The following is a 22402-nucleotide window of genomic DNA, read 5'->3' on the forward strand; positions in this document are numbered from 1 at the left end:
TTTCATGATTGTGCAGTGACTCTGATGAACAAGCAAGCACTCTTTGATGATCCTATAGTGACTCCTTGATGATCCTATTGTGACTCTTCGATGATTTTGCAGTGACTCTTTGATGAACAGGTGATGACTCTGAGGATCCTGTAGTGAATCTTTGATGATTCGGCAGTGACTCCTCTGCAAATCTTTGCCAATCCCACAAAAAAAAGACGTCAGATCTTTCCGACTCCCAACCAAAATGGGATGTCGTAAAGAAACTCTCCGTATTCGAAACTGAAGCGGAGACTTTATTGCAAGAACCTGATAAAACAAAGGCGGAACTGTGGAAAGAATGGTGCCGACGTAAAAATTCCAAAAAATAACCTTGTGAATTAAAATTCTTCTATCTTATGGACCAACATATTTTACTTTATAATGTATAATATGATAAATATTAATTGATGAGTTCATATAGCAGCTAATTTGCAATCATTGCTATTCATACGCAAATATTTGTGGGAAGGGGTGAACGCAGCAGCGGCCGCCATCTCACCATCTCGCTTTCACCGAACCCTTGTGCCTGGACTGCACCCTGTCAGGGGCGGTGCCCGTGGCGGCGCCCGTTGGGTGGCGGTCAGACGGCGCTAAGACGGACTCGGGTGGAAGCTTAGCTAAGAGGGAATTAGTCTGCAGAGCGACCTAATTATTCCCCGCTCGTTGCCGTCTTTCCAAATGTTCAACGGTTAAACAGATCACTCCAATTCAACCCTCTCATTCATTCATTTATCAATTTAGCCCTTCATTTCCCAATTATTCTGTTCATTTGTTAATGATTTATAAGTAGTTTTATTCACTATTATGTTATTTACTTTCCATTCATTTATTTATATGCCCATTTACTTTTTCATTTATCCATCCATTTATCCCTTTAGCAACTGCATCTATCTGTCTATCTATCTATCTATCTGTATCTATCTGTCTATCTGTCTGCCTGTCTGTCTGATATTGTGTTCATTTATGAAATTTTACTTTCATTCATTCAGTTATTTATCTAAATTTCCCTCCAAATAAGTTCAGATTTCAGATGCTGCATTCTCTTTAAAGGCTTGAAAATTAAGACGTCTGACTGGAGCATATTCATGACAGTTTGACATATTTGACAGTTTGTTCAAACAGCTTTCATTCATTCCTAATGGCTTCTCAAAGGGTCTCTGGGGTTGCCGTGGTGATCGGCCGTAGATAAACTTTGGAGGGAGGGGGATGGCGGTTAGCGTTAGCGGGATAGTTAAAGACAACTAAGAATGCAGTGAAGCTCCTTCTCACATGATGGAGCAGGAGACCCCTTCTGGGTTCCTCAGGTTACTTCATCCTTCCTAAGTCAATAAGATCATTCAACTCCACCCTGTGATCTCCAGCGGTGGCGGCAGCAGTGGCGGTGGCGTTGCCCGTGGAGCTCCCACTCATCCCCCCAAAACTCATTGATGTGCCACAGAATTGCCGGACCAGTCATTCTCCGAGGTTCTGCCAGCTGCTAGCAGCTAACTGCTAGCCTGAAAGACTTCCAGCCACGGATGGGTTTGCTGTAAGTGACAAAGTCTTGGTCGCAGGAGTTGTTAACTGGTTCCTCTCCAGGTTCTCCTGCCGGGGTTCTCCTCAGGTTCTCCGTTCTCCTCCCACAGGTTCAATGACGCCCCCAAAATGTGAAAGAGTTGGATGTATCTGCACGTGGCCCCTTCGATCGGAAGCCGACCCGTCCAAGGTAAGCCCAGCCTCTTGCCACCCAATGTCAGCTGTGATTGGCTTCTTCCCCCGGTGACCCAAAGCTGATGATGTAGAGAGTGAATGAATGAAAGCGCTGTTCGTGTACATCTATATCTATCTATATAGAGATATAGATATATATATATGGAGAATGTGTTTGAAGTGTTTCATCTGCCCTCCAGATGTTCTCGTTGGGAAATGGAACCGCAAACTCCTCTCCAGGCTTCTCGGGTCCCGTGACGGCCCCCCCGGAGATTTCCACGGCGCCTGAAGGGAAGTTTTCGCTTCGCTGTTTTTCGACTTTGATCGATGAACTGAGAAGTGGTACTTTCAGCGAGTACGGAATTCTTTGACCTTCAGCAATATTCCAGGGGTCATTGCTTGCGCTGAAGCTTGAGTTTAAACCAATGGGGATTGCTCTAAATTTAGCTAATTTCAACGCCGGTCTGTTATTGCTCGTAATAACTACGACATCAGCCTCCGTTAGTGTTGAGGTGGCTTCAGGTGACGTGAACCCTCGCGTTCTGGTCCACCGCCGCCCCCCCACCCTCTTCCCAGGATTTCCTTTGGATTGACTCAGATTATCACACGTCGTTGAGGGCTAAAGCAGGTGGGTCAGGTGGGGGTCGTCTGTCGTTCCCCGAGGTCGTGAAAGCCTCGCGTCCAGATCGGGTTTAAACGCGGGGGCACTCGGTTCAAAGACAACGCCCTCCCACTTGGGTCGGCCCGGTTGGGGGGGTTTAGGGGGTTATTAAATCCGGCAGGGAGTGCCGTGCAGGGCCTCCTTATATCCTCAGGGGTGGATCTCGTTAGCCTAATTCAGATTTGCCTTTCGACTAACTCCGTTTCAATTTGTCCAATTATTTGCCTGATTCGATTTGGGGACGGTGAACGCACCATGGAGCACATCCTTCTTCTCCTGCTCCTCTTTCCACTTCTTCTACCGTCTGCTCCTTTTGCCGCCGCTCGGCTAGAAGACCTCCGTCCGGACGCCGTAAAGCGTATTCACTGTGTTCTGTGTTACCGATTAGTCATGGCAGTAAGTGGTAATAACGCATTTAGAACTGTGTTACTACACATTTCTCAAGGTCCTAAGATGAGCAGATTGGAAATGAGAAGTGACAGTGCAGTTCCAACCTTCCATCGCCGGACAAATAAAACCATCGGCGTAATCAATTTGGAAGTTTACGTAAACGATTTACGTTCCTGTCCCAGCGTCTTCCCCGATTGGTCGTCTGGTTAGACGGGGAGGCTGGGTGTTGCGTAACTAAAACTTGGTGGGGGGGCAGAGGTTTGGGGGGGTGATATATGGCGATCTTCACCCCCTGGAAATACCCCTCTCCACCGTTACGCAACAGGGGAATTTTTCCCTCCGCACCGGCTGATGGGCTGGAAAGAGTCTTGGTAGACCACCCCTCCCGGTTACCGGTTATGCTAACATATTCAACATAACATGCTAAATGTTGGTTATTCAGCATCAACTCAATGTCAGGTTACTGTCAAGAGAGCTCAGGAATCACATGTTCTACAGGTTCTCCTGCAGGGATTCCCCAGGTTCCCCGTCCAACGACAGTCAGGAGATTCAGTGAAGCCTCCAAAGTGCCCGTAAGTGCGACTGAGAGGGTGAAAGGTTGGCTGTCTATACACGGAGCTTGATTGACATGTCACCCTGTGATTGGCAGGTGTCCCTTTGATTGGCAGGTGAACTTGTGTGACAGGTGACCCTGCCCTGAGGTGGCTGTCCGGGCGCCCTGGTACTCTTCATGCACTGGTAAAGGTAATAAATGAATGTGCAAACCTCTATCTCACTGTGGTTTGAAAAGAAAACCTCGGCATTGCAAGCATTACTGTGGAGTTACAGCTACCCCTTCTGTGTGAACCAGCTCATATTTTGGAAAATTTGTACAGCAAGACAATGTTTCCTTCCATCACTTACATAGTGCTTGTGTTGTTTTACGTTTTACTTTTCTGACGTTTGTGCTTCTTAAATTTCCCCCCAGAGGGACGAGTCAGGGGATGCCTTAACTTGCCTCTCATTGCCTTACATTACCTTGTCTTACTGAAAGCTAACCTAAGCTTACCTTATGTTACCTTACGTAACCTGGCCTTGTCTTGCCTTATCTTGCCTTAACTAAACTAAAACGAATTTAAGCATATCTTATGTTACCTTGCGGTACCTTATGGTACCTCACATCACCTAACCTTACCTTACCTCATCTTGCCTTGCCTTACCTTATGTTACCCAATCAACCTCACCTTGCCTGACCTTAACATACCCTATATAACATATACTATATAACATACCCTTGTCTTGCCTAAACCAAACCTAACTAAAGCATACCTTACATTACCTTCCGGTACCTTACATCACCTTGCCTTGCCTTACCGTACTTTACCCAATCAAACCTCATCTTGCCTTACCTTATGTTACCTAACCTTATCTTACCTTCCTTTACTTCCACTTACCTCACCTTGTGCTACATTACCCTGACTTATCTTCCTCTACCATGTAACCCCCCCCCCCCCTCACACACAATGTGCCCGCCAGCAGCAGGATCAGTACCCTGGCCCGTCTGGTGCTTCGAGGCATTTAACAAGTCCCTGGAAACCGTTTTAATTTACATCTGTGATTTGTGGCTCCAAATTCAGATCCCATTTTTTCATGTCGGCGTCGGCAAGCCAAACGCATTCTTTGATGAAACAAGAATAAAATGACGCAATGCACTGGCGCTGGCGCTTGCGGCAGCTCCATCACAGGCGGAGGAAATGAGCCCAGTCATACACATCCGTGGGGCAAAGGGATGTGAAGATGCAGGGTTGTAGAGCCGGGAAGGAAATTGGAGTCTCGTGCTCCAGCAGAAGGATACTTTCCCCCTTGGAATAAAAAAAAAAAAACAGTAATAAAATAATAAAAAAGAGAAAGTAGAACCTCTATATATATGAGGGAGGTTCAGTGAAGACCCTGAATTGAATGGCGAGTAAATCAGAGTAAATCAGGTTGTATGTCCCTTCATGTGGGTCTTGCTCGATCCAGGGTGAACCCTGCCTCTCGCCCGATGACAGCTGGGATGAGCTCGCGGCCCTGCTGAATAAATGGTATGGATATTAAATAAATGTAGCTCCCATCAAGACATACCTTACCCGCTTTCAGCCCATGGTGAAACGATTTGGCGTTCCCGACCCTCCCCATGTTCCCGGTCCTCTCCGCTCCGCGATACATCTAATTCGCAATTTCATCCCGTCCGATATTTTTACACCCATTCACTGACGAACCGGGTTCCTGGTCTGGAAGAGAACACTGAGCCGCGGAACAGGAGACCCCTCCGGGTGGCCCGTCGTGTCCAGACAATGTTGTCGTTCTCTCATCCGTCAGCCATCAATATTTTAATACCCCAACTTTGTTTGATCGGATTACGGGTTACGATTCTTTTTATTGTTCTCGAGATAAAGAGCATCTCCGAGGAACAGAAAGTCCTGACTCCGATCGGATGGAAGAAATTATCCACGGCATCGGTCGAGGAGCGAGAGGCTCCAGATAAGGATCCGGGCCCCGGGCCGTCGGGGTGTGTTGCAGCTTGTCATCATCGATGGAACAACAAGTTCTGAGATGAAGCAGTGGGTTCCGCAAGGGGAACGCGGAGGCATGCCTCAGCTCAATGTGGTATATTCCAGAGAGACCACGCCGAACGTGCCCGGGAAAAGAACCCAGATCCCAGTTGCCACGGCACCTTTGTCAAAGGCGGACTCGGAGGTCCTGTCCGGTGACCTTTGAGAAGTCGCCTACCGAAATGGCCTCCGATCTGGGGGTTTGGGTCCGCAAACCCAAGGGAGGGGGGGGCATTTTCTACCGGACGCTGTCGCACCCTTGTCCCTGATCTGCCCCTTTAAACTCCGCACCCCTTCAACCGATGGCCCACCTCGGTATGAGCATGGCGTGACAGCGGGTGCTCTGTCGCCTTGCAAACTTCTTCCTGCCTTAGTGCAACCCGGAGTGTAGCGGTGTGTGCGTGTGCTCCACATGAGGAAGGAGTGCTCGGTACCCCGACCTCCCAGATGGATTTAAAGGATTGAGGGGGACAAGAAGGAAAAAGTTAAGTGTCCCAAAAAGTGGAAGCGGCAGCTCCTGACTCGGGGGGGAGGCTGTTTCTTCTCCGCTGTGTCTCCGCTGATGGCTCCTGACACGGTTCCGAGTGGCGGACACATGACTGGCTTTGAACCCGCTTCTAGTTGAGGCCCTTTGGCATTCACGCGACGGAACCGACGCCGCAGCCTCGCCCCGCCAATCAAAGGCAACACAGGGCGCCCTCCGTTTTTTCGGTGCGCTGGCAACGTTGATGGCGCGCAGATGTTTCCCCCGAAGTCCCGCCACACATGGTGCTGCCGTTGCCGTCCTACGGGCCCTTCGCCTTCCCGCAAAGATGCTTGCTTCGTGACAGCAGAGGTGGTGGTGGGGGGGGCGATAGAGCCATTTGGAAGTTTTCAGAAGTGGGAACCAAGTGAACTGCAATGGAGAATCAAGAGGCGGCCGCAAAATGTCCGCGTCAGAGCTCAATGTACTCGCCGCGGCCTTCTGCTCGTTACAATCAGTGATTTTCCGGGAAGTGCCTGTGACATCTGACCATCGGCCGGTGTGACAGGATTCTCCTTGGCAGCGGCGGCAGTCGTCACGGTTACAACAGTTTCTGTTAAGTAGCCGCCACCGGGTCAAATGTTGTTATTCGTGCGCTCGTCGTTTACGGGTCTTATTCGCCTCTGATGGCTGAGGAGGGCAGAGCCCATCGCTGCCGAGGTCGGGGCGAGAGGCGGGGTTTACCCTGGTTAACGCAGAGCGACTGTCAATCCCAGGATCTGCATCCAGAGACGTCCAAACATTCACCCTTTCGAGGATAATCTAGAGTGTGTGTGTGTGAGTGTGTGTGAGTGTGTGTGTGATGTAGCACCTCACTTCCCAGGAAGGCAGTCTTTTTATTTCTTGATTCGCAGCCGTCTACGGCGAGCCCCTCCAGAGGGAGAGGCAGCTGGTGTTCCCGGCCACGGGGGGAAGAAAAAAAAATACAGGGTGTCTCGATAATCCCGGCTGAGAGCTTTAACAGGGAACACTCGGAAATACTTAGAGGCCGCGACCAGACGTGGTTGTGCCGGCAATCAGATTGCAGGGGAGGAGAAGGTTGAGTTGGTGGTTGCGGGTGAAGGTGGAGGTGGTGCAGACCGGGTTGATGAGCTGATGACAAGCAAGTGCGCCCGACTAAACCACCATGAAATTATACTGTTATTACACTGTAATGAAGTATTGTGCAATATTGTGCGCTTGTGCAGTGATGTAAATAAAACTGGCGGCTCAGGAAGGTGCACACTTGGTGCACGCTGGCGGCGACACGCATCTGTCACACACACACTTTGGGATAGGGAGTTACAGTGCCACACACTGACACACAGATGGTAAAGAATTAGGTGTGAAGTTCCTGGCTGTCCTGCTCCAGGACCCAGATGGGGGTCCCCGGGTCCCCCCCTGCACCTTCGCCGCCACAGTCGCCGTTGACGCCGCCCGGACAAAAGTGAGACGTGGCGCCGCCGGGATTAGATCACTTTCTATTTTGCACCAGAAACAAACTCAGTGCCCCAGAGTTGGACGACGACCAACCAGGGATCATCCTCTGCCGGCCTCCTGTCCCCGGGGCCTGATCCCTCGCAGGGGGGCCAAAAACACACTCGTCCCCCGCATCCACGTGGTGCTGCACACACACACACACACACACACACACACACACACTGGGGTTTGGGGCGTGTGGATGAGGCAGAACTAAAGTGTCTAAATGGCCTAAATAAAATGAAATTAGATCAGATTAGATTTTCTTTAATCAAAACCCTATTACATTGTGATATTACTTGCAATTATTATTGATATATTATTATTATCATCAGGTAAAACACCTGGCAACACTGATACTAGAAAAAAGGACCAATATATATATATATATATATTAAATAAAAGTCAAAATTAGAATTTTCTTTTAAATTTAAAATCCAATGACACTTTCTAATTACATTATTATCATCATCACCAGGTTTCAGACCTTTAATTCCTTTCAATTAAACTGAATTTAAATGAATAAATTGATGAGTAAATTACCTTTTAAAATACATTCATTATTGACTTGTTCATTTTTATTTCATTTTCAGTATTTTCATTTGTTCCCGATAATTAATTAAATGTTGAATTCATTATTTAATCAATATGTTGAGAACATTATTTTGAAATCTGGAAGTTCCTGCGCACGAACGTGTCCTTCATCTCGGCATCTCGTTTCCATGGTTTCGGACCCGTCTGGATACCGATTGGCCGCCGCTCCTATCTCTTTTCTTCAGTTGTTTCTGATTACACGGTGACTTCCTGTTTTTATCTCGGTGACCCCCCGCCGACCCCTGCAGCTGGCCTTACTTCCTGTCTGCCCGCCGCCCCTCAACCACTGATCAGCTTTGTCAGTTTAGCCAACGAAACACAGTATGCTAAGTGAGGCTCAAGTTCCAGCTCACCTTCTGCATCGACCCCCCACCCCTGTTGCCTAGCAACCGTTGAGGCGACACGAAAGTAAGCTCTTTCCTTGAAGACGGTCGGATAGAGTCTGTGATATCAGGGGACGGTGGAGATGAACTTGGAAACGCCCCGCCTCCTTTGCGGTGCCTCCTGACCCTTCTGCACCACGTTGCTTTTGGCCAGATTTTGCCTACGTAGGGATTGTCTTTGGCCCGCAGGATAATTTTTAATAACTCTTGGAGCTGGTCCGTTGATATGTTGCAAGCACCATTAAGTCCCACATTTCACTGCGAGTGCTTTGGCGCGTCAATCGAGTGCCGGCAAACGCTCATCGGCTGGCCTTGCTGAGCCACCTGTTGTTGACTGTCAGCTACCCCTCATACCCAAAAACGGCTAAACAGAAGGGAGTTTTAAGCCAGACGGGAGGCATACGAGTATATGTTCGGCGACACTCATGATACTTGGCAGCTGTCGATTTTTATCCGTGGAGTTGACCAAGATCTGCGCACAATAGAGGAACTTTGGGGGTTAAGATCGATTCATGGCAAAACGAAGCGGAAGGAGATCTTTGAAGCGGTATGCGGTCAAAAGAGTGGACTGGTGGGCAGGATCCGGGAGAAAATGTACAAGGAATTACTCAGGAAAAGCTGCTTTTTGCATCCCATTCTCGTGTCAATCGCCTGACGAATGTCGGAGGCTTCCTTTCGCGTCGCATACCGACGCATTTATCGACCGACCTGGAGCGTCATGTCTACATCAACACTTGTATTTCTCTCTAAACCTAACAAAAATTAATTTCTTGTATTTAATGTTGATTATAAGCAAGAACTTATAAGCTTTGCCAGTTCAAAGTTCTGGCTCTGACAAGAGAACATCAGAGAGCAGGAAACTGAGCTGTTTCCTTTTGTTTTATTTTCTTGCAACCAAAAGGCATGTTGGATTTTTCTTCGAAGGAAATTATTTTTTGGCTGCGGAAAAAATGTTTGCATTAGAAATTACTCTGGAAATGCTGCAGATAGAGCCATAAGAAATTATTGCAACTGATTTTTTTAATTTATTTCATGTTTAATGTTGTTTTAGTAGACAATAATTTATAAGCTTGGTTAGCTTCAGGGTCAACATGTGCAATTAGCTCATTTCAATAAACATTGAATCACTGCTTGCTGTTGACTTTTCAAATTATGTGTATTTGGGTTTGACACCCCTGGTCTCGATTGATGAAGTGGAGTTGATATAAAGTCGGATGCTATAAATAGATTTTGCCCTTTTTATTTAGGCGCCGATAATGAGCCCCTACAATCCGTTTAGTAGGACAAGGGTCATACCCTGGCTGGGCACAAAACGTCGGGCCTTTGAGTTGAGTGATTGAGGCGATGTGTTGAGAGTTTGTGTGTGGGGGGGGAGGGGAGGGGGGAATATAGTCGGGGGGGGGGGGGGGGGTCTCGAAACCCCTGAGGAGGCCATTATGGAGGCCTCTCGATATCCGCTGCTCGACAGGAAGCGCACTCTTCTCCGGCACCTCTGGCTCCGGTGGTCTGAGATGCCCTCAATGCCTTTCCGTGTGATTAGCTTCCCCTTCGTGAAGGGGTTGGTGTGGCGGTTGTGGATCACATGGCAGTTTCGCTGCGGCGTGGTGACTACAACACATCGGATTGTACATGCTTGAATACCAGTGCATGTCTGTAAACTCCTCCCGGGGCTACATCTCGACGGTCCGCCATCAATGGAGGTGTTTCTTCTCCCCGCCTTCCTTTTGCTCCCCCTAGTTTTATGATTAAACCCAACAAAGAGTCGGAGGCAGTTCGGAAGGACATGAAGTCGACAGAGACTCCAGATTTCATCTTGGCCACTGAGGGGCTAAACCCTTAATTGAGCTTCTCAGGTCGTCAATGTTGATTAATTGCTCGGGTCCCTAATTTTTTCAGCATACACGTGGACTGATCCAGGACCTGCAGAGTTTGAACAAGCCTCTGAAGGGCTTCAGGGAGACTTAATGGAGGTGACCCCTCCTATCAGAACCCTCAGCCCCCCGTCCATGGGAGGAGGTCATCCTTCCTCAAGTCCTCGCCTTACCGCATGCAAAGCTGAGGCTTCTCCTTAGCCTACTTTGGCGATTGCGACATCGTTGTTGACCCCACCTCCTCCTACCTGCTGCCAGCCCCCCCACATTCCCGCTATGAAGCAAAAAAAAACAGTCACCGAGGAGTTTGGTTGAACAGAAGCGTAAACCATGACAGTTTCCTGCCGTAAACTGAAGCATACGACTCTAGAACCAAAGCCCTCCCCTGAACATTCTTTTGCAGGAGGTTGCAAAATCTCACAATCACATCACATGGTTGTCAACCCCGTTATCACCACTGGGACTGCATATTTGCGAGGTCGCTGCTCCCGCGGCAGGTCTTGCGGCAGGTCACTGGTCTTGCACACGGGATACAAGTCCACCCCACCGACAGCCCTCTCGCTGGCCATTTTCTTTTTTCTGGAAGGAAGTTAGGCACAAAGCTCAGCGAGGCCGGCTAATGGAGAACCACAGCGGTATTAGCGGCAGCCAGGCTAGCATGAGGATAGCCTCAGCTGCATTAACGTGGGCCCTTAGAGACCGTCCAATGCAAACCGCGAGCCCATTAGCCATGGTGATCGCAGGAGAAGGGAGAACCCCCCTCTACCCAGAGGTGGGGGAAGGGTAGTGTGTAAAAGTTGAGCCGTGCACTAAGAAGCATCTAACATTGGTATTTGGTTGACCTTGGAGGACCCTGCCCACATTGACCTTCTTCTACGTAGCCTCAGTGCCTTCTTCATGCAAAACAGCCCCCCCAAACCAACGCTGCTATCTTTAGCATATAGAAGCGTTTTTGTTGGAAGCTGCCCTCTAACTGTAGAATACCGCAGGATGATCCGCTAAGCTACATTTCACGGAGTGAAGCTCAGGACAAGGTTGCTGCTGAGTTTTCTTTCTGTTCTGACATCCCAAAACCCACATGTGGAACATTCACAGTAATATTATTGTTATTATTATTAGGATGGATGTTTCCAGGGCAAACATGGCTGCGGCGGCTAGTAAGGCGACCGTTTCAAGTTCGGATTTATTTCGAATCTTTATACAGAAACTCACAGAGTTCGGGAAATGAAGGATAAATAGATATGTGGCTTTGGACGAAAGGTGTCAAATACAGTAGGATGGATGCTAAAGTAGCTAGTGTCTTAAGCAAATCTAACATTTCAGATTTTGATTAATTCCAAGATTCAAGCTGAAACCAGAGATTTGCACCGAAATTTGCACAATCATGCTAGCACGTCATGCTAACACATCAAGGTACTTGCAATCGTATCTCGGCTCCAAAAACAAAAAAGGAAAAGGAGGAAAGGAACCGCAGCTGTCGGCCCTTCTGTCGGCTCCTTCGGCACCAAACAACCGATGTGACAGAAACCAGACCGGGATTAGGATTATTTCCCGGGATGCCACTTTCCAGACTGGTTCCGCTTGTCTGTCAGATACGAACTTCTTTTCGGTGTCGGGTCCAAGTTCCCGACCCTGCAGAGCGTGTCGATCTTTTGTCTTATGCCAGAGTTGATTATCCGGCCGCAATAATCTTAATCCCTGTTTGTTTTCTCTTTCAAAAAAGAGGGTTGCCACCAGAGAGCGACCCGCTAATCCTGGGGATTAGCGGGTCGCTCTTGCCCCGGGGGGAAGCGGTGGGTGGCGTGGGGATTAGCTGGTTGAAATCCGGCTGTCATCGATCTGTGTTTCTAGGGGGAATGCCGTTAATCTGCCCTGATCCACGACTCTGCGTCGGATGATATTAGCGTGATATTACCTTATAATCCCACGCAATCCTCGGAACTGTCAAAGTGAGCCATCGCTTGGTGGGACTCCGGCGTCCTGCTGATGCCCCTCCGGAACCTCGGCATCTCAGGAGTTTATCCGTCCGTCGCCGGCGGTGACAGCCTCCGCTTGGGATTAATCTCATCTAATTAATCCAATCGCAACAAACAGCATGTGACCTTTGACCCAGTTTACTTCATGTCATGTATTTACTTCAATTTTTTGGAAACGTATTTGAGTGATTTATTTTTGAAATTGTCATTCAATAATAATCATTGTTATTGGATTATGGCAAAAGAATGCACTGTCTCAGCGGTTGCGGGGTTTCACCGGGACGGCTCACCTGTCAATCTCAGAAGTCCAAACCGTTCACCCTCTCATCCACACCTATCGACCAATCGGATCCGTCGATGAGCCAGCTGACTGTTTCCGTGGTGATCTGAAACGCCCCCTAGAGGTCCTCGAACAAAATTACCACTAAAAAATAATCCGATCATAAATAATCACATCATGAATAACCCCTAATATATAATCCCATAATAAATAGTGCCATCATAAGTAATGCCAGAATAAATAATCATGTGATCAGTAATCCTCTTCCTCTTCTTCTCCTTTCGACTTTTCCCTTCAGGGGTCGCCACAGCGAATCAACCCTCTCCATCTAACCCTATTCTCTGTATCTTCCTCTCTCACTCCAACTACCTTCATATCCTCTCTCACTACGTCCATAAATCTTCTCTTTGGTCTTCCTCGAGACCTCTTGCCTGGCAGCTCCAATTCCAGCATCCGTCTACCAATATATTCACTATCTCTTCTCTGTACATGACCGAACCATCTCAGTCTGGCTTCTCTGACCTTCTCTCCAAAACATCGAACATGTGCCGTCCCTCTGATAGCCTCATTCCTGATCCTATCCATCCTGGTCACTCCCAAAGAGAACCTCAACATCTTCATCTCTGCTACCTCTAGTTCTGCCTGCTGTCTTTTGGTCATTGTAACAGTTTCTAGTCCAAACATCATCGCTGGTCTCACCACTGTCTTGTACACCTTTCCTTTTATTCTGGCTGAAAGTCTTCTATCTCTTGGTACGCCTGACACTTTTCTCCACCCATTCCAACCTGCTTGGACCCGTCTCTTCACCTCTTTTCCGCACTCTCCGTTGCTCTGGACTGTTGACCCCAAGTACCTGAAATCCTCCAGCTTCTTGATCTCCACTCCCTGTAGCCTCACCGTTCCACCCGAGTTCCTCTCATTCACACACATATATTCTGTCTTGCTGCGACTAACTTGCATTCCTCTCCTTTCCTGAGCATACCTCCACCTCTCTAGATTTTCCTCTACCTGTTGTCTGCTCTCACTACAGATCACAATGTCATCCGCAAACATCATGGTCCATGGGGATTCCTGTCTAACCACATCTGTCAGCCTATCCATCACCACTGCGAACTAGAAGGGGCTCAGAGCTGATCCCTGATGGAGTCCCACCTCCACCTTGAACTTCTCTGTTACCTCTACAGCACATCGTACCAGTGTCTCACAGCTAGCATACATGTCCTGCACCAGTCTAACATACTTCTCTGCCACTCCAGACTTCCTCATACAATACCAGAGCTCCTCTCTTGGCACCCTGTCATATGCTTTTTCTAGGTCTACAAAAACACAATGCAGCTCCCTCTGGCCTTCTCTGTACTTTTCTATTAGCGTTCTGAACGCAAATACTGCATCTGTAGTACTCTTTCTAGGCATGAAGCCATACTGCTGTTCACAAATGCTGACTTCTGCTCTCAGTCTAGTTTCCACTACTCTTTCTCATAACTTCATTGTATGGCTCATCAACTATCCTCTTGGGATATTCTGCATCACTTCATTCAACTCATTCCAGAACTTCTCCTTCTCTTCAGATTCACATCCCACCTGCGGGGCATAGCCACTAACAACATTGAGCATCACGCCTTCAATTTCTGGTTTCAAACTCATGTCTATCTGACATTCTTTTCACCTCCAGAACATTTCTAACAAACTCCTCCTTCAAGATAACTCCTACTCCATTTCTCTTCTTGTCAGTACCATAATAGTACAACTTAAAGCCTGCTCCTAAGCTTCTAGCCTTACTACCTTTCCACCTGGTCTCCTGGACACACAGTATATCCACCTTCCTTCTCTGCATCATGTCGACCAACTCTACCTTTTCCTGTCACAGTCCTGACATTCAAAGTCCCTACTCTCAGTCCCAGACTCTTTCCTTTCCTTTTCTCTCTCTGCTTCCAAACATGCACTCCTCCTCTCCTTCTTTGACCTACAGTAGGCCAGTGTCCACTGGTACCCTGTAGATCATCGGTACCAGTGGCAGTTGTTGTTAACCCGAGCCTCGACCGATCCAGTATGATCTGGTTATTATGGTTGATTCGTATGTTTTGGTTTTGGCAAAAGTTTTAGGCCGGATGCCCTTCCTGACGCAACCCTCTGCATTTATCTGGGCTTGGGATCGGCTCAGAGTGACACCGACTCGTGCCGCCCTGAGGCTGCATCATGTGATCAGTAATCCCATTTTTAATAATGCTATGATAAATAATGTCTTAATAAATATTTTCATTAAAAATGGTTCCATCATAAAAAATGCCACAATAAATTATCCCGTATTAAGTAATGCCCCAATAAAAATCCCATCATAAACGATCCCGCAATGAATATCATAATAAATAATCCCATCATGAATAGTGCCATAATTAGGAATGCGGTGATGAATAATCCCACGATGAAAAAAATCCTCATGATAATAATCCCAACATAAATAACACCATGAAAACTAATCCGGTGGTAAATAATTCAGTGATAAATAATCCCATCATAAATATTTCAGTGATAAATAATCTCATCATGAATAATACCATCATAAATTATCCCGTAATAAATAATCCCCAAATAAATAATGCCATCATAAATGGTTCCGTGAAAATAATCCCACCATATATCTTGTATCCCATAAATATTTCAGTGTAAATAATCATGCAATAAAATAATCCCATCATCAATAAGACAGTAATCTGGCCCTGCAGTCGAGTCATTCATTCCCCTTTAAATCATCCAGAGTCATCATGGGATCCGGAGTGTCCGTCCGTCCGTCCGTCCGTCCATCGGACTCCGGACTCGGCATCCCGTCTCCTTCCGACCCCCCCGACGTGAAACCTGTCTTGGAGTTGCTGGAGCTCTGAGCTCCGCGGCGCTCCTTGTCAAGTGTGTGTGGAGGCGGCGGCGGAGGAACGTTCATCCGGATCAGGTGGATTTCTGTCGGCTCCGGAGGCCCTTTGATCGGGGATCACGTTTGGCTGAGTCAACGCCGCCTCTTATCCACCTCCTCCGCGCCTCCCTTCGGCGCCGCGCAATCAGCTCGGGGTTTGGGCAGATGTTTCTTTGAATCCATTGAAACATCCATTGATCTGAACACACACACACACACACACGCGCGCACTTGAAAAATCTGTTTGCTTGAATCGTCATGGTGATGCATCTGAGGGGGTTGCCAGGGTTTGGTCCTGCTCCCTGGATGAGAGGGTGAATAGTGTGTGTGTGTGTGTGTGTGTGTGTGTGTGTGTGTGTGTGTGTGTGTGTGTGTGTGTGTGTGTGTGTGGCCCTCTGATTGACAGGTCCAGGCTTAAGCCCCGCCCTTCACCCCAATGGCAGCTGTGATTCGCTCAGTCCCCTGACCCTGTGAACAGGAAGAGCAGTGTATTATTGAACGGATGAACAAATAAATGAATGAGTGAGTGAATGGACGAACAAATGGAAGAGAAAACTGGTGCAATCCAGAATGTGATACAGTATATGGCACTAACCCTCTAGAATATTTTTACCTCCTACCTTTGAATGCATGTACTCACACATGCGCATGCATGCACACACTTGCAGACACACCCACACTCAGACGCAGTGTGTGGTCGCAGTGTGGCTTTGTGACCGACAGCTGACTTCTGTGATTGACAGCTCATCTCTGATTGACAGCTGACCCGTGTGATTGACAGCTGACCCGTGTGATTGACAGCTGACCCGTGTGATTGACAGCTGACCCTTTCACTGACCCCTGACGAGTCCGAGTTAAACCCGTCCCTGTGAGCCGGGATTGTCGTCCCCCCCCCCGCGACCAGGCAGCGTGGTATAGATTAGGTGAGCGATCATGCGCCCGTGCATACTTTTCCATATTACGCCGAGCGGATCGTCATTAATCGGATTTGGGGTTGTTATTAAACAGTTATTACACAAATATATTTATCTTCTGGTATGTTGTGTGTGTTTAGAGCAGGGGGCGGGGCAAATTCTTATATAAATCAAATAAAGACTTTAGCATTGGCCAGTTAGCCCACAGCACAATGGAGTTAATTGTCTGCAAAGAGAGTTTGACAGCATCGTCATCCGGGGGGCAACACACACTTATACACACACACACACACGCACACACACATAGAATAAGGAGTACAAGGCTAAAAAGGCAGCTGGCAGTTGATGGAGACGTCAACGCGGGGCCTGTTTTCAACAGGCGGACTCAAGTTGACTTTATTAAATCCCATAATGGAGTTGTGGAAAGACGCCCATTTTGCTACCAGATGATTCACAGCTGACAAGTAGGTTTCATCGCACGCGGAAACAGCGAGGATTAAGCCGCACAGCCCTCCCCCACTTCACCCTCCCTGCAGCGCAGAGGATTTTGCCAGGTTAGAACTTCTTCCCGGCGGCTCCGCAGCGCTCGCCAGGAGCCGCGGTTTTTGTGGGTGGAGGAGGGGGGCTGCAAGTGATCTACTAGCCCCCTTCTCCTCCCACAGAGCCTCACTACAGCTGACATGTTTTGATTCCCCTCATTCACAACTCAGAGCAACAACTCTTCCCGTCCCGTCCCATAATTGTCACAGCCCATATGGTCTGATCCCGTCCCTTCCCATCTTGCACCTTCCGGTCCCAAATTATCCCCTCCTTTTCCCATCCAGTCCTGTCCTGTCCTAGTCCAACCCCATTCCAACCCCATTCCATCCCATCCCCCAAGTCTGTGACAGTCTAGTCCCATCTGGTCCCATCCAGTCCAGTCTAGTCTTGGACTGGGTAGCCCCTTCTGGTCCTGGCCTATTCTGTCCCATCTTATACAATCCTGACTTGTACCATCCAGTACCTTCTAGTCCTTTCCTGTCCTATCCAGTCCAGTCCCATCCTGTCTTTGCCGGCAGTCCCCTTCTGTCCCGTCCGGTCCCATTTTACCCATCCAGTCCTCCCCCATGCGAACACTTTCCAGTCCATTCTAGTCCTTTTCTGTCATATCCTATCCCATCCATTCCTGTCCCATCTTAACCCTACCCAGTACCTTCCAGTTCCATGCCGTCATGTCCCACCCCTTCCCATCCAGTCTTTGCCAGTCCAGTCCTATCCAGTCCTATCTTGTCCCCTCCTGCCCAGTCCATTCCTGTCCCAGGCAGTTCCTGCCCATTTTGTCCCATCCAGCCCTGTCCAGTGGCTTCCAGTTCCGTGCTGCCATGTTCCATCCTGTCCCATCCAGTCCCTTAAGAGGAATTCCAGTGGCCCTCATCAGGCACAGCCGGGGTATTTTGGGGAAAAAGGAAGGAGCAGGGAGGCGGACCCCGATGCTTGAAAATGGGAAAGAGCAAAGGAATTCAGAGATATGCTAGTGCGGTTCTCTGCGAGGGGCGACTCCAGGTGACGTCGCTAAGCCCCGTCGTGACTTTGGGGCGTGGAGCCTGGCAAGGGGACGGTGTTAACGTCGCTACGGAGTTGCATTGCTAACTGGGCTCAAGGAACAGGAGTCAGGTGGGCGGCTCAAAGGTTTGTTTTTTTTCCAGCAAGGAAGGCTAGCATGCATTAGAGGCTTGTACGTTAGCATGTGGCCAGCTAGCAGGCTGGGGTAACTGTTTCTGAAGGCTCTGCCCCCCCCAAAAAAATCTTTTAGCATCCAAGGCCAGGCACCCAAGTCCTCAGTTATCTAATGAGGCCATACTCAACGTTAGAACCGTCCAATCACCTCTCGGGACGGGGCCCTCTTGAAGCTAACGGGCGCCGCTTTTGATGTTGAACTTCGTTTAAAAGATGAGGGGAACCAGAGAGGCCCGTCAGCATAAAAAAGATCCGATCAATTTCCTTCCATTGTGAGAGACGGATTCCAGAGTGAAGCCTTTAAATCAGTTTTTTCTTTTGATCGCTCTCCTCCTTTTTTTTCATGTCATCCTTTATCGTATTTCAATTAATTTGTCTCTGGAAAGGAAGTCTTGCAGCGGAGGCCGCTTGACCCCGTCCCTCGGGATCTGCTTTCGTTGGCTAAGTTGCTGCGCGTGTCTGTCGGTTGGCGGGTGAGTTTGCCAAAGTGCAAGGCGGCGGTAAAAATGTAATTGCTTTTCACATGGAACGATAAAAAAACCTCCTCTGGCAGGAAGATTTGTGTAATTACAATATAATAATAATGTCGTAATAGTATGATAACAATGAAGTGGGTGATTTTTTTTGGGTGGGGGGCTCATCAGCAGGGGAATGTCTTGGCAGGAAAGAAACTGTATATGTGCTTACTTTTTTTTCATAAAACACCTGCCAAACAGGTTTGCATGCCTTTTGCGTTCAGATTCGTCCAGATGGGCGCAGATGCACATGAACGCGCCAGTTGCCATTACAACAAATTCACATGATCCAGGATGGGAAGGATGGGGGCCAAGACGGCAGGTCCTCCTCCGAATAATTTACAACCTTTATCAGTTTGTGGTTTTCCCAGAACCCTTCTCTGACCCGCCGCTTTGCCGGCGGCCACAAATGTGCATCAGATAACGGCTGGATCCTCCGCCTTAAATTGAGCAGATCACACGCTGATAGCGTCCCGCGCCGCCGCCGCCGCCAGACCGACGTTGCACGAGTTGCAGAGGAGGGAAGACGTTCACTGAAGCAAACAACCACCTGCCGTTCTCCGGGAGGGGGTTTTCTGAGCTCCTCAACTTCGGTGGATCGCGGTTCGCGCAAACGACTCAGCTGTACAGATCGTCCCAAAAGACTCGTCCCAAAAGGCTCGTACTGAAAGTTCTCTTCCCGAATGGCTCGTCGCCAAAATCCGCCGCCATCAGTAGACCGACTTGTGCGTTCGCCCAGTTGTGGAGGTGGCGTTTGGCAGCTAGCACCGAAGTACAAGTCATCAAGCCGTCTAGATGTTCGGCTCAAATCAGGGTCGGGACTGATTTACCGCGCCGCCCCCTACCGGCGCCGTCCCAGCGCCTGCCCGTGCGGCCTCTTCGCAGCATTTTTCGGAGTCGAGTCCAGAGTTCAGCCAGGATTCGCTCAACCGCGACTAATTCGATTGCCCACCCCACCCCACCCCTTTACCCGCCACCCCGCAACCACCGGCCGCCAGGGTAAATGTCCGCACGTCACGCTCATCATCGGATTAGCGTCTGGGCTGCGGCCTTTTACCAAAAGGTTATCGACGGATGATTGGCTAACGAGGCATACCGTCTGATTCGGGGATTCCAGAGACAGATCTCAGAGATCTCCATCCAAAGCAATCAAGAGTCTGTTTTCTTTCTTTCTATTTTTTTCTCTGTCTCTTCCGGAAATCAGGTTTCCAGGACCTTTCCAGGGCCGGCGGGGCCAGATAGGGATCGCTCACCAAACCTGATGTTCCCCCCGCGGTGGCGAGAGAGGTCACGTCTTTGCTTCAGATTGTTTTCCGCACTCGAGCCCTTCTCCGCGGCTGCTCCATCGATTATTAACGCGATCGTTTTTTTTTTTTTTTTTTTTTTTACTTTTTCCTTAGCGGCAGCCGGTTGCTCCCTCCTCAAAAGGAGTGTTTGTTTGAAATCCCTGTCGCCCGGGGCAACTGAGATTTCCTCAGCACTTTTGTTTCCCGTCTCATGTGTTTTCCATGAGTTGCAAAGCGTGTCAGGAGCTTTCAAAAGAGGGCATGCTAACATGCTAACGGTAACTAAGTAACAGGCGGGCCCGGGAAATTGGTCTCGACGCCGGTTTTCGGGGTGGTGTTGGTTCGGGGGTATCACCTTCCAATACAACATGACCAAAAAAATGCTGCCTGCCATTCAGCGGCGTCAGCTACTCCCGGGGAGGCTAATTAGCAAAACAGACTACTGGCCAGACTACTGGGGGAATGAAATGGAACAAAAACATAAAAACCCTTCGCTCTGATTGGAAGAGAGACAGGAAATGCAAACTGACAGTGAGACGCCGCAAATTAAAGTCATAATCAAATCCCCAGTGATTGACAGGTGACATGTTGGGGTTAAGCCCCGCCTCTTGCCTCTGATTGGCTCCACCCTGACCCTTGGGAGGGGCAGTGAAGATGAATGAACGAACGGTTGAATGGTTGGATGGATGGATGCTGTTGTGTGTGTGTGTGTGTGTGTGTGTGTGTGTGTGTGTGTGTGTGTGTGTGTGTGTGTGTGTGTGTGTGTGTGTGTGTGTGTGTGTGTGTGTGTGTGTGTGTGCGTGTGTGTGCGTGTGCGCGCGCGCGCGTGACGACATAGGAGTACTTTGGAGGGTCAGTTCTATAAACAGTTTTCTGTTTTTTCATGCATTCATCAACCATCCATTCAATTATTCATTCATCCATCCATTCATCAAATTATTCAATCATTCATTCATTCCTTCATTTTTTTCACCCATCATCCTGTCATTCATTCATCCACTATTCATCACCCTATCATCCATCCATCCATCCATCCATATATCCATCTGTCCATCCATCCATCAATGCATCCATTCATTCTTCAATCATTCATCCATCCATCAAATTAGTCAGTCATTTATTCATTTTTTTCATCCATTCTTCCATCACCCTATCATTCATTCATCCATCCAATCATCTTTAATCCATCCATCAAATTATTCATCAATTCATTATATATTTATCATGAATATCCTATCATTCATCCATCCATTCAATCGTTCATTCATCCATCCATTCATCCATCCATCTGTCCATCCATCCATGCATCCATTAATTCATTCATTCTTCAAACATTCATCCCTCCATCAAATTATTCAGTCATTCATCCCTTTTTTCATCCATCCATCCATCCAATCCTTCATTTATTCTCTATCTCTCCATCTTCTCCCAGGTTTAGGGACAAATCACAGGTGTCGGAGGGCTGAGGGGACGGGACCAAATCTGGACCTTTTCTGGACCAATCACTGGGCTCCAAGCATTCACCCTCTCATCTTCCGTGAACCAATGAACATTGAGAGAATCCGGCGCCGTCATGGCCGCCGCCGGCTGACTCCGCCCCCTCCTGCGCCAATGGCGAAGTGTTATTGTGCAACCATTGCTTGTATAACAGACCTCGGAAGGCGTTGCGTAACCTTCCGGACACTCCTCTCTCTCTCCCTCTACCCCCCCTTTCCGAGCTCCCCTCTCATTGGCCGTGACGAGCGGCGGGCCGTGTGACCGCGCGTCCCGTGTCATCATGAGTTCATCGCCGTGGAAAAAACAAAAAGGAAAAAAAAAACATAATAAAAACAAACACTGATCGGACGCCAATCAGAGTGACAAAGAAATAGGTCGGCGGTGTTTTATCATGTTAGCGCTTTAGCAGTTAGCATGCCGCCGCCGTCACGTGCACCTTCAAAATAAAGCAACACAACAGCGCCGCGCAGCTAATCAATTCACAGGGAAACCTTTTGAAGATGCTCGCAATGGCCCCTGCTGACATCTGATGCTTTTTTTTTTTAATTGGCGGCAAGCGAGAAGGTTCTGTGCACGTTTTCTCTCAAGCCGGTGAAAAACATTTTTTTTCAAATATATTTGGATCCAGGCTTTTCACATCCTGCATCCATGTGAATGTGGAAAAAAAGTTTTTTTTTTAACATTTGTATTTCAAGGCTCTTCACTTCTGGCTTCCACTTGCACATGTAAAAAAAAAAAACACTGTTTTTTTTTTTTTCAATTTATTTGTTTCCATGTTCCTTACCTCCTGCTTCCACTTGCACATGAAAAAAGTTTTTTTTCTTCCTTTTTATAGATTTATATTTGTTTCAAGGTTCTTCTTTGTGTGCAAAAACCAAAAAGTTTCTAACCTTTTTTTAAAAAACATTTTTGTTTCCAGGCTCTCCACTTCCTGCTTCTAGGTGTGTGTGCAGAAGAAAATAGATCTTTTAAGATATATTTGATTCCGGGTTCCTCATATTTCGGTTCAGTGCACAAATTTAAATAAACGTACAAATGTGTTTTTTTTTTTTTTTTTTTTTATTTCCTTGTTCTTCATTTCCTGCTTCTACGTGCACATGCAAAAAAAAAAATTGTTAAAAAAAAAAATCCACATTGATTT

General features: G+C 48.0%; 1 long non-coding RNA gene across 1 annotated transcript; it reads left to right on the plus strand.

The window, feature by feature from the left end:
* Positions 1-3238: 3238 nt before the first annotated feature.
* LOC147232426 (uncharacterized) lies at positions 3239-21847 on the plus strand. Its single transcript, XR_015106319.1, has 3 exons — positions 3239-3342; positions 3420-3514; positions 21197-21847. It is a non-coding gene; the product is annotated as an uncharacterized LOC147232426 (long non-coding RNA).
* Positions 21848-22402: the final 555 nt, after the last annotated feature.

This window comes from Fistularia commersonii, chromosome 7 (assembly GCF_037954325.1).
Source record: "Fistularia commersonii isolate RoL2024-O1a breed Wild chromosome 7, RoL_Fcom_v1.0, whole genome shotgun sequence".
In the NCBI taxonomy this organism is placed as follows: Eukaryota; Metazoa; Chordata; class Actinopteri; order Syngnathiformes; family Fistulariidae; genus Fistularia; species Fistularia commersonii.